Raw genomic sequence first — 10,894 nt, 5'->3', positions numbered from 1 at the left:
GAATTTAAATTGGAGACTTTATCAGCCCATTTTACTTGTTGAAACCGGTTACAGAGGTAGCTTTGCATTAACTTGATGGAATATGGGCTGAAGTTAAAACTAGTTTCAAGTTTATGAATTAGTATTTTAAAATCAACCATGTCAAAAGCTCTTGAGAAATCCAAAAGTACGAGTAAGTACGGTAAGTTCATTATTGTCAAAGGCCAGACGTATATCTTCAAGAATCTTGAGCATGGATATTGCACATTTATGCCCCTTTCTAAACCCCGACTGGAGCAAATTATTATTATATATATGGTCAGTTATTTGCATTGCTAATAGCTTCTCAGACACCTTAGATAAGGCAGGTAACAGACTTATTGGTCTTAACTCTTTGTAAGAACACGGAGACCTCGTTTTAGGAATCGGAATACCATTTGCAATTTTCCTTTGACTAGGAAACCTACTGGACATAATTTAAAAATTCAAGATATGTGTTAGCGAAGCTGTGGCGTACGGTAGAATAAGTTTTATAAATCGTATGCTAATACCGTCGTTTCCCACGGCATTAGACTTTAAAGCAAATATAGCATCCAGCACATCGCTTTCGGTGACCACTGAAAAATCAAAGGCACTTACATCCAGTCTTCTGTCTACACAGGTTACAGCGCTTCTGTCATCGATATAATTCTTATTCACATCAACATTATTTTTTTCAATATTGTTTGTATTACCACACAAGAAATAGGAGTTCATGACATTTGGGTCGTGGCTGCATTCAATGTTATCTTTTTTCAGACTTCAAAAGAGCGAAGATTTTTCCAGAGCACTTTCGTTGGCAAATTTGTATTAAATTTAATATTCAGATATGCTACTTTAGCATTCCGTATGAAAAGGTTATCTTGATTTCTCATGATTTCAAGTAACGATTTGAACATTTAAAACGCTCTTCTGATAATTTTTTTTTTTTAGCATCCAATTCTTCCAACTGTATACATAGAATACATCTAACAAATTTGTGGTTTCTTAAAAATAATTCATAATTAATTAAACTTAATAAACTTGGTGAGCATGGATGGGATTGCTCTAGTAGTACATCCATTTTTTTTAAAATTCATCAGTGTCGAAGATCTGTGATTGACTTTCTTTTCAGGCTCGTGAAATTAGTTGGTCTTGCTGACAGGGCTAGAATGAATGGGTTGGGGTGAGCTAGAAACCTCGTATTGCATGAAATAGCATACTTTTTGATTACTTCAGCTATAGCTGAAGAGGATCTCGGTGTAGCTGATTGTTATTCACTTAGTAGGGTGCGTTACAATCATTCTAAGGGGTTTCGATTGGAATCATTGTTGAATTTATATGTTTGAGTTTGCTGCAGATCCCCACAGTAGTATTACATATGTCAAAATGAGTGAATGAGAATGAATATAAATAAATATAAAATATATAAATATACCAATGGCTTTTATTTTGTTGAATATGTGGGTCCTCCAGTTAATTTTCTGTCGAGGTGCATTCCAAGGTACTTAGTTTCGTCGCTTTGTGGTGTATTAATATCGTTGAGTTTAACGGGTGGGCAAGTGTTGCGTATGGTAGTAAACGTTACTTGAACGGATTTTGATTCATTGGATTTGATCCTCCATTCTTTCAGCCAATGGGTAATTTTATTTACACTTCCTCGGAGCTCGAGTAAAGCTACGCTAGGATTAGGGTCAACGGCTATAATAATAATAATAATATCCAACGGATTAATACCCTCCAAAGCCCGCCCAACCACTGCAGTATCATCGGCAAACGTGCCTATAGTGACGCCTTCTGTCATTGGTAAGTCATACGTGTAAAGTAGATAAAGTATTGGACCCATTACACTGGCTTGCGGGACACCTGCTAAGCACCCATAAAGGGCAGTCTACTCCATACCTTGTTTAACGAAGAAAAACCGATCTTTTAAATATGATTGTATAAATAAGAAGTAGGTTATAGGGAGGGTGTATTTTACTTTATAGAGAAGTTCTTCATACCATACGCGATCAAAAGCATGTGTAATATCTATAAAAGCAGCTGTGCAGTATTAATATTCACCAGCCTAGTCATGAATCCAGCGGTTTTTGTGCAAATCCTCGTCTCGGTGAATACTTAAAACTTTTATAACATTACTAGGTGGAGCACGGATTCACATATATATTTAGAAAACTTGAAATTTAGACCCTACTTCAGAATTCGATTACAATGCAATATAGAGTGCCAAAATAGATGTCCCAGTAAAATGCTACAGAGGGGGATATTAAAACGGAATCGCTAACAGTCGATGTACCCCAGCGGGATAGGGAGTCAGAATATACCCGCGAGTTAAGTATGTACTTTCGATTTTAAATAAAACAATATACTTTATTTGTATCTGTATGTACTTTAATGAATTCTAAACTGAAGTTCATATGCTTCAGTGTAATAGAAGACTAACTTATTTCTATGCTTAATCGTCTATTTATATGCTCTGGTTTCTTTTGTTTAGTGGCTGCTGATAATGTTCAAAAAAGGATCTTGCTGATAATGTTTAAGTAGAAATCTTATCTATGCTTACAATGGTTGAATAGGAATCTTTTGTTCGCTGATAATATTTTATTTGGTTTTGTTTATGTTTTGTTTATGTTTGTATTTGGTTTATGTTTAAATAGAAATCTTATCTTTGCTTACAATGTTTTGGTTTCTGATAATGGTTAATAGATAGATAGACAATGTTTAAAGAGGACCATACTTTTTATGTAAACTACTGATTCTATATCATACATGGGATGATGTTATCGGTACAGTAGTGTATTTTCTGTTGCACTAACTCTCCTCCCTCTTAAATTAAATGTCCTCATTTACAATTTGGACTCTAGTAATTTTTGTTTTCTTTCTTTATGGTCTTTTTGACATTGTATTAGTGCTCGTTGATAAAGTATATTCCTTCTCCTTACTCTAAATTCTAATAATAGTTTGGTTATTGTGATTAATAGGGTTATAATTAATATAGTTATAAATGTAGTCTTGATTGGATTTTGTTCAATTGGTACAAATATGGATAATATTTCGTCTAGATTATTTAACTTGTATTCTGATTGAGATTCTAAGTATTCTAATATATCTAGATTTTCTTTATGCTTTTTATGGAGTATTTTTACCATAGTTTCCTTATGTTTATATATACTTCGTTATTTAATGTTATATTGGTTTTGAAATAAATTGAAAAATCTCCATCTAAAATCTCGTTGTTTAATATATTCAATCCGCTAATAATAATGTTTCCGTTACCATAATTAATAAAGGGTGGATTCTTTTCTTTTATCATTTTACATTGAGCATTATTTTTCTCTAATATTTGTATTGTACATCCGTCCTTTTTATTCTGCTTACATATAGTTTGATCTATAAAATCTTTACATTTATTAATTCTTACGTATTGATTTCCTTTACATAAAGCAATATTTTTATCCATAACTAATTTTCCTTTTTTTGAAGCTAATGAGTGGATGTAGAATTGTTCACATTTTTCTTTGATTTTTGGGTATTTGTAAACTGTTACAAAGTTTGTTTGAATTTAACAATTTTAATTTCTGCATATTCTAAAATATTTATGGTTAAAACATTTGTTTTTTCTTTCGCAATGATTTCTGTAATTTCTTCTAAGTCCAATGAAGTTGACAGGAAGTTGTTATTTTTTGCTAAATTAATTGTAGTTAGGAGAGTATTAAGTTCATTGTAGACTTCTGTGAGTATTAATTTTTCCGAGAAATCCTTGGGGTTTAATTTGTTTAACATTTTTTCGAAATTACTATTTATTATTTTTTGTTTATTGTGTCCCTCAATTAGTTGATTGATTCTTGTCTGTATCTCTACTTCATCATCGTGGTCTGGTACCTGTTATCCATTTTAATATTGTCCCTAAAGGGTTTAATCCTCTTTTAAATCTATTAACTGGATTAATCTGTTTTATTAATATTTCAATTTTTCGGTGTAATATTTTCACTTCAGGATTTGAATTATATTTTGAGTTTAATATATTTTGGTAAGGTGTTAATATTCTAGTTAAATTTGTAATATGATATAAATAATCATAGCTATCAAATATAAAAGCTGGATTCGTTTCTATTAATATATAATCTTTTCCTTTCAGGTCTGTAATACTTGTGTCTGAACTAATTCTGTTTATGCACAGCAAGATTATTATTATTGTGAGATTCATTTCTAGTTCGTACGGATGTTATCTTTGTGTATTATTCTTTTATCAGTTGTTGTGACTGTTTTACCGTTATCCTGTTCAATTATTTTTTCATAAATCTATCGTGTTTTTTATTTCTTCGGCTTCTCTTAACGTAAATAATATCACCTTTCTCGTAAATAATTTGTTTGTTCGGTGCCTTCTGTTGGGTGATATCTCTTTCTTGCTTATAACGAATTCTGTTTCTGATGACTGTATAGTCGTATCCTCCCCTGTTGAAAAAAACGTCCTCGGGTTTATGTCCTGTGACCGAGTGAATGGTTTTATTGTACTGTCGTACTGCTTCGAATATTACCTCTTCGTGTTTACCTTTGGTTTCCTTTACTAGTAAGTTAGTTAGCTCCACTATTGTGCTGTGCGTCCGCTCTACTTGACCGTTCGTTGTCGAATGTTGTGGTGGCACTGCTGTGTGCTGTATATGTAGTCGATCGTATAAGGATTTTGCTACTACATTAACATATGTCGGGTCGTTATCAGTTGTTAGGTTCGTTGCGTATGGGAATATTTGGGATAGTATTTCATTCAAATATATGTATGAGTTTTTCTTATCTGGTATTTTTCTTATATAGCAGAATTTTGAGTATCTATCTACTGTAGTTATATATATTTGGTTGTCCAAAAAAAAATGTATCCATGTGCAGATGTGTACCTACTTCATTTGGTTTTGGTGTTTTTCCGTAAAGTAATTTATTAGGACGTCTGTCGTATTTACATTTTTTACATATCTCACATATTTGTGCTGCCTTCTTTGCCATATCTCGCATGTTAGGCCAGTAATAGCTCTCAGACAGTTCTTTTATATTATTTCTATAATTTCTATGTGCTCTTCTGTGTATTTGTTCAACTATCTCATTCTGTTCATTTTCGTCAGTGATGTCTCTGACTAATGCATTTTTTATTACAAAAGTAGTGGTTGGGAAAGTTTGTACTAGTGTAGTTTTTATTTTGTATAGAATTTCTTCGGTAGTGATTATGGCGTTAATATTGTTTGGGTGTAGTACGCCTTTAATATCACTTATCAATTGTTCTATAGTTGTGAAGTATATGGTATGTCTAAATTTTCCGAATATATTTTTACTTTCTATTCTTACTAATCCATTGTTAGTTTGGATAATAATTTGATTATTAAAATGGTTTAAGCTAGTGCCTACCCTTCTTATGGTTTCAGTGGGTAAGCTGAGTTGGGAGTGCTGCGATTCTGAGTCGGTTAATTGATTAATTTGTTGCCGACTTAGTGCATCCGCAACGATGTTTTGAGAACCTGGTTTGTATACCAATTTGGCACCGTATTCTTCTATTTGGTTTTTCCACCTTTTTAGTTTATTATTAGGGTTCTTCTCTGAAATAGAGTAGGTTAAGGACTGATGATCCGTATAGATTGTAAGGTCTGATCGTCCATATAAATAGTTTCTGAGTTTTTGTAGTGCCCAAATTATGGCTAATAACTCTTTTTCGTTTGTGCTATATTTTTGTTCCGTCTCGCTTAGTGTTCTGGATATAAAACAAATGGGATTTCTACCTTGGGATAACACAGCTCCTATGGCAAAATTACTTGCGTCCGTGGTTAAATCAAAGGGTTTATTGAAATCGGGTTGAAAGAGTTCGACTTGTGCTTGTAATTCCTTTTTTAATATATTCATCGCTTTTAAGGCTTCCTCATCTAATTTTATTTGCATTCTTTCACTTTGCTTTTTCTTTACGATACCGTTTTCTCCTCTTAAAAACAATGTTAGGGGTTTGGTAATCTTGGCGTAGTCTTTGATGAATTTTCTATAATATCCTGCTAGCCCTAAAAATGATCTTAATTCTTTCAGATTCATAGGCAAAGGGTAGTTTTTTGTGGTCTCAATTTTTTGTGGGTCTACAGTTATTCTGTTATGTTTAATAATATGTCCTAAATATTCAGTGCTGTCTTTGAAAAAATGAGATTTTTCATATGAAATCTTCATATTTGCTTGACGCAGTGCATTTATAACAATTCTTATGTGTTCCATATGTTCATCATGTGAGGATGAATATATTAACACATCGTCTATATATACATGTACGAATTTTCCTATGTAATGTCTTAATATGTCATCTACGCATCTTTGAAATATTGAAGGTGCATTCTTTAGTCCAAACGGCAGCCTTAAGAATTCATATTTTGCTCCGTTTATGCTAAAGGCTGTCTTTTCGGTGTCTGACTCCTTGATTTTTATCTGATGGAAACCTGCTTCCAAATCTAGGGTTGTAAAAACAGTTGCTTTACCTAAATTCTGTATTGTCATGTTGACATCAGGTATGGGATATCTATCGGTAATGGTTTCGCTATTCAATTTCTGGAAGTCTATGACCATTCTTTTCTTAGGGTTTCCTAACTCGTCAGTTCCTTTCTTTGGTACAGTCCAAACGGGTGAGTTATAGGGACTCTTACTGGGTTTAATTATATTATTCTCTAGCATTTTATTTATTTCTTTATTTATGAAATTATTGTCTGAAAAGGGGTAAGAGTACTGTTTCGTCCATATTGGCTCTTCAGTTTTAGTGCGAATCGTGGCTTCAATTGTTGTTGTAAATGGTAAAATAGGATTTGTTTCCTCATTAATTCTCATAATTTCTTCAACCTCTTTTTTATATTTGCTCTCATCTATTGTGAAATTTACTTGACTGACATCCATTTTTTTTTCTTCTGCTCTGTTCTTCTGACATACATCATTTTATATTCGAACAGATCTATCTTAGCCTTCATTTCTCTCAAGGATTCTTCTCCTAATATCATATCAAATTCTTTTAATTCTTCGATTTCAAAAAATACTAATTCTTGTCCTAGCATTCTTATCTTCTTAGCTGAGTTTATTGTGTTTGAACCATTCAGAGTTCTACTAACAAATTGTTTAACTGGAAAGGTCTTTCCATTTGGAATATGTTTCCCAATATAATTTAATGTCGAGCCTGTGTCTATTAAAACTAAAAGTTTTTTATTATCATGTAAAATAATCTGAAGACACGGCAGATTATTTACTCGTCTAAAAAAGTAGCTCTATTTTCAAATTCACTTTCATCTATATTTACCTTTAATGACTGATCACTATTATTATCCGTTATTTGATTGATCCTTTGTAGTTTCTGCGGTACTATATTATATCTTGATCCTTTGTAGTTTCTGCGGTACTATATTATATCTTGATGGTTTCGTTTAAATGGTTCTCCTCTATTGGGATTAAAAGGTGCATATCCTGCTCTTTGTCGTTCATAGTTGTTTCTGAAAGGATTCTGTTGATACGATTGCTGTTGTTGATGCTGATTATTCGTGGATTGCCGGAATCTTCCTATTGATGTATCCACGTCCATTGGTGTCGGGTTTGATCTTCCCATATGGGGAATAGGTTGAACTCCTGGTTGATACCTCCTTTCATTTTGTGGCTGTTTAGGCTAGTTATACGCTTCTCGTCGTATCGGATTATTCTGCATTTTATAAAGAATCTCCGTGGCAATTGCGTATGCACTTTCTAAATCTCTTGGTTTTGCTGCATATAATGTGTGTTGAGTAAATTCATCATTTATGCCATTGCGGAAGCAATCTATGGCCATTTCTTTTGTGACCTGCTGTAGAGAGTGAGTATTCCCTGGGTAATCAATTTCACATTTAGTCATTGCTAAATTAAAGATTTGGCAGATCTTGCTGTGGAATTCGGATAGCGTCTGTTTTCCTTGTATTTGTCTTTTCATTTCCTCTATGAGGGCGTTATAGATTCTAGTATCGGCGTAGCTGTAATCTAGGCGATTGAGTATTGCTTGTAAGTGGAACACTGTGCCATGATTCTGTAGAAGAGTTGCTGGTTCTCCTTCGATCTTCGTGTGACGTATTATAAATAATGCATCGTAATATGGTTTGGTATTAATAAAGGCTTCTATGGGACTCATTGCTGATATAATGGTTGCCCTCCATGTCCTGTATTTGGATGTGTCTCCGTTGAACACTGGTAGCCGTTCGAATAGTCTCAGATTTATTTCATTTGCATTGTTTATCCTGGGACTTATCGGTTGGAATTCTTCGATATTAGGTACTTGCGCTTGCCGCAGCTGGGCTAATTGTGCTTCTATAGCGGCATGAGCTTGTTCCAAGGTTACTATCCTTGCTTCCATAATGACTACCCTGCTTTGGTCAAACACTTGTAATCGTTTTTTGCGGAAGAGGTCCAGTTTTATTTTCTGGTTCTCCTTGTCCTCTTTTTCAGGACGTGTGGAATTTGATTTTTTAGGAGTTCCTTTTATTATTCACTTATTCACTTATTCACTTATTGAGCCCCCAGTTAAGTATGCACTTTCGATTTTAAATAAAACAATATACTTTATTTGTACCTATATGTACTTTAATGAATTCTAAACTGAAGTTCATATGCTTCAGTGTAATAGAAGACTAACTTATTTCTATGCTTAATCGTCTATTTATATGCTCTGGTTTCTTTTGTTTAGTGGCTGCTGATAATGTTCAAAAAAGGATCTTGCTGATAATGTTTAAGTAGAAATCTTATCTATGCTTACAATGGTTGAATAGGAATCTTTTGTTCGCTGATAATATTTTATTTGGTTTTGTTTATGTTTTGTTTATGTTTGTATTTGGTTTATGTTTAAATAGAAATCTTATCTTTGCTTACAATGTTTTGGTTTCTGATAATGGTTAATAGATAGATAGACAATGTTTAAAGAGGACCATACTTTTTATGTAAACTACTAATTCTATATCATACATGGGATGATGTTATCGGTGCAGTAGTGTATTTTCTGTTGCACTAACTCGCGGAAGGTATGCCTGTCGCAAGAGGCAATACCAGATTCAAGGGGCTGTGTAGCGCAACCCTTCATGTTGCCAGCGCAATATATAGCTTCTCCAAACCCAATTGTCAACTCACCTATCCGCGGTGAATCCTGTTTCACTAACAGAAGAGGATCTGGCGACCCCAAGCTCCTCATGGAACTTGGGGGTTCGGAGGGACGGATGGCCTGAAGGTTTAATGTGGCCATATAAATCGTTCCCCAGATGGTCGGGCTAGCACCTTAATGGAGCTGTGTTACCGGAGCGTACGGGATCTGTATCCGGCAAAGGACCATTACATCGATAACACTCCCCAAAGCCTTCGGGGACAACCTTATCGCTACAACAACAACAGTCGATATGGACTGTCATATCTGTGGCTAAGAACCATAACAGCCAAAGTAATATTTTATACGTATTCAAATCAATATTAATTTAAATATCAAGTAGTTAACTAATGTACGAATTTTTATTAAGTAAGTCCCAGTTTACATATAACGAGGTTATCTTCATTTAGGTATTTAACTCCTAATCGTAAATTATATAATTAGATTTCCCATAAAAATTTCCACCCTGGTTAATCAGTAATTATGAAGAAATCTTAGAGATGCGGATTTTTTTTTGTGTACATGAAAGCCTGATAGGAAGTAATCTAGTTCCCAGGGATGGAACATATGAAAAGTTAGGGCATGTGTAAATAAACGTGGTCTAAGCAGAGATTGCCCTCATTGCTTTCGGTTATACCTTGTAAATCTCTTCAAAGACTTTTAAGAATATAATATTGAAGGAAGGCAATTGGGATAAGTTTGTAACCGTTCAATCTTCTTAGAAGTGCGGGTTCGAGTTCCACTTCCGGGAGAAAAGGCTTTGAATAAATTTACAATGCATAGACGAAACACTGTCGCCTTGCCCGGTCTGGTGTCACGTTGTTTAAATGTTCCCCAAATTATTAAATAAATTAAAATACAAAATATCTTCTTACATTTCATTTCATTTCATTTATTAAAAGAAATATATATTAGCACAATAAGATCATGCATGATCTTTTATAGTACAACAGACATTAAATAACAGGATAATAATAAAACATTCAAGCTTTAAATTTAACACATTAACCTAACCTATTTAAGGTATATAAAATAATATATGATGGAAAGCAAAACAGATTCATACAGAATATGCTCATTACATATATGCTAGTTGGGTACCAGAATACTTAAAATAATAATAATAATAATTGACTAGAAGATATGTAGGTAAACTCAGTTTCGAATCAAGACATTCATTGACGAAAGAACGAATATATAACATTCTTAAAGTTGCCTTCACTTAAGCTATTTCGAATTGAGTTCGGGATGGAGTTCCCTATGCGGATAGCATTGACAAAGAATAGCCTTGCAGAGTTCAAATAGTTGTAGCTTGGTAAAATATACTGCGAGAGAGTCAACTTTTTATATAAGTAACTGGGCACTTCATCTGCCATAATAAGATAAAGGAAAATGCAGTTCCTCGCTCTAAGGTAATCAGAGACCTCACAACCCAACAAACGAGTCCTCCATTCAGATACATGGTCAAATCGTGCTAAGCCAAAAACATATCGCGTTACATGATTGAAGGCTACATCAATTTTGTGTGCAGACTTGGAATCTAGTTTGCTGTATACACATTCCGTATAACAAATAATTGGCAATATTAATTGTATAGTCAGTTTTCTCCTTATTTCTAGCGGGGTAAAGGCCGCCGATACTCTTAAGTTTCGTAGGGTATAGCAAACTTTACTGATAACAGAATTAACGTGATCAACACAGGACAGACTAGAATTTATGACGAAGCCCAGATTCGTCGCTTTAGAAACA

Source organism: Eurosta solidaginis, unplaced genomic scaffold (genome assembly GCF_040869045.1).
Source record: "Eurosta solidaginis isolate ZX-2024a unplaced genomic scaffold, ASM4086904v1 ctg00001369.1, whole genome shotgun sequence".
Classification (NCBI taxonomy): Eukaryota; Metazoa; Arthropoda; class Insecta; order Diptera; family Tephritidae; genus Eurosta; species Eurosta solidaginis.
Note: the sequence above shows the minus strand (reverse complement) of the source record.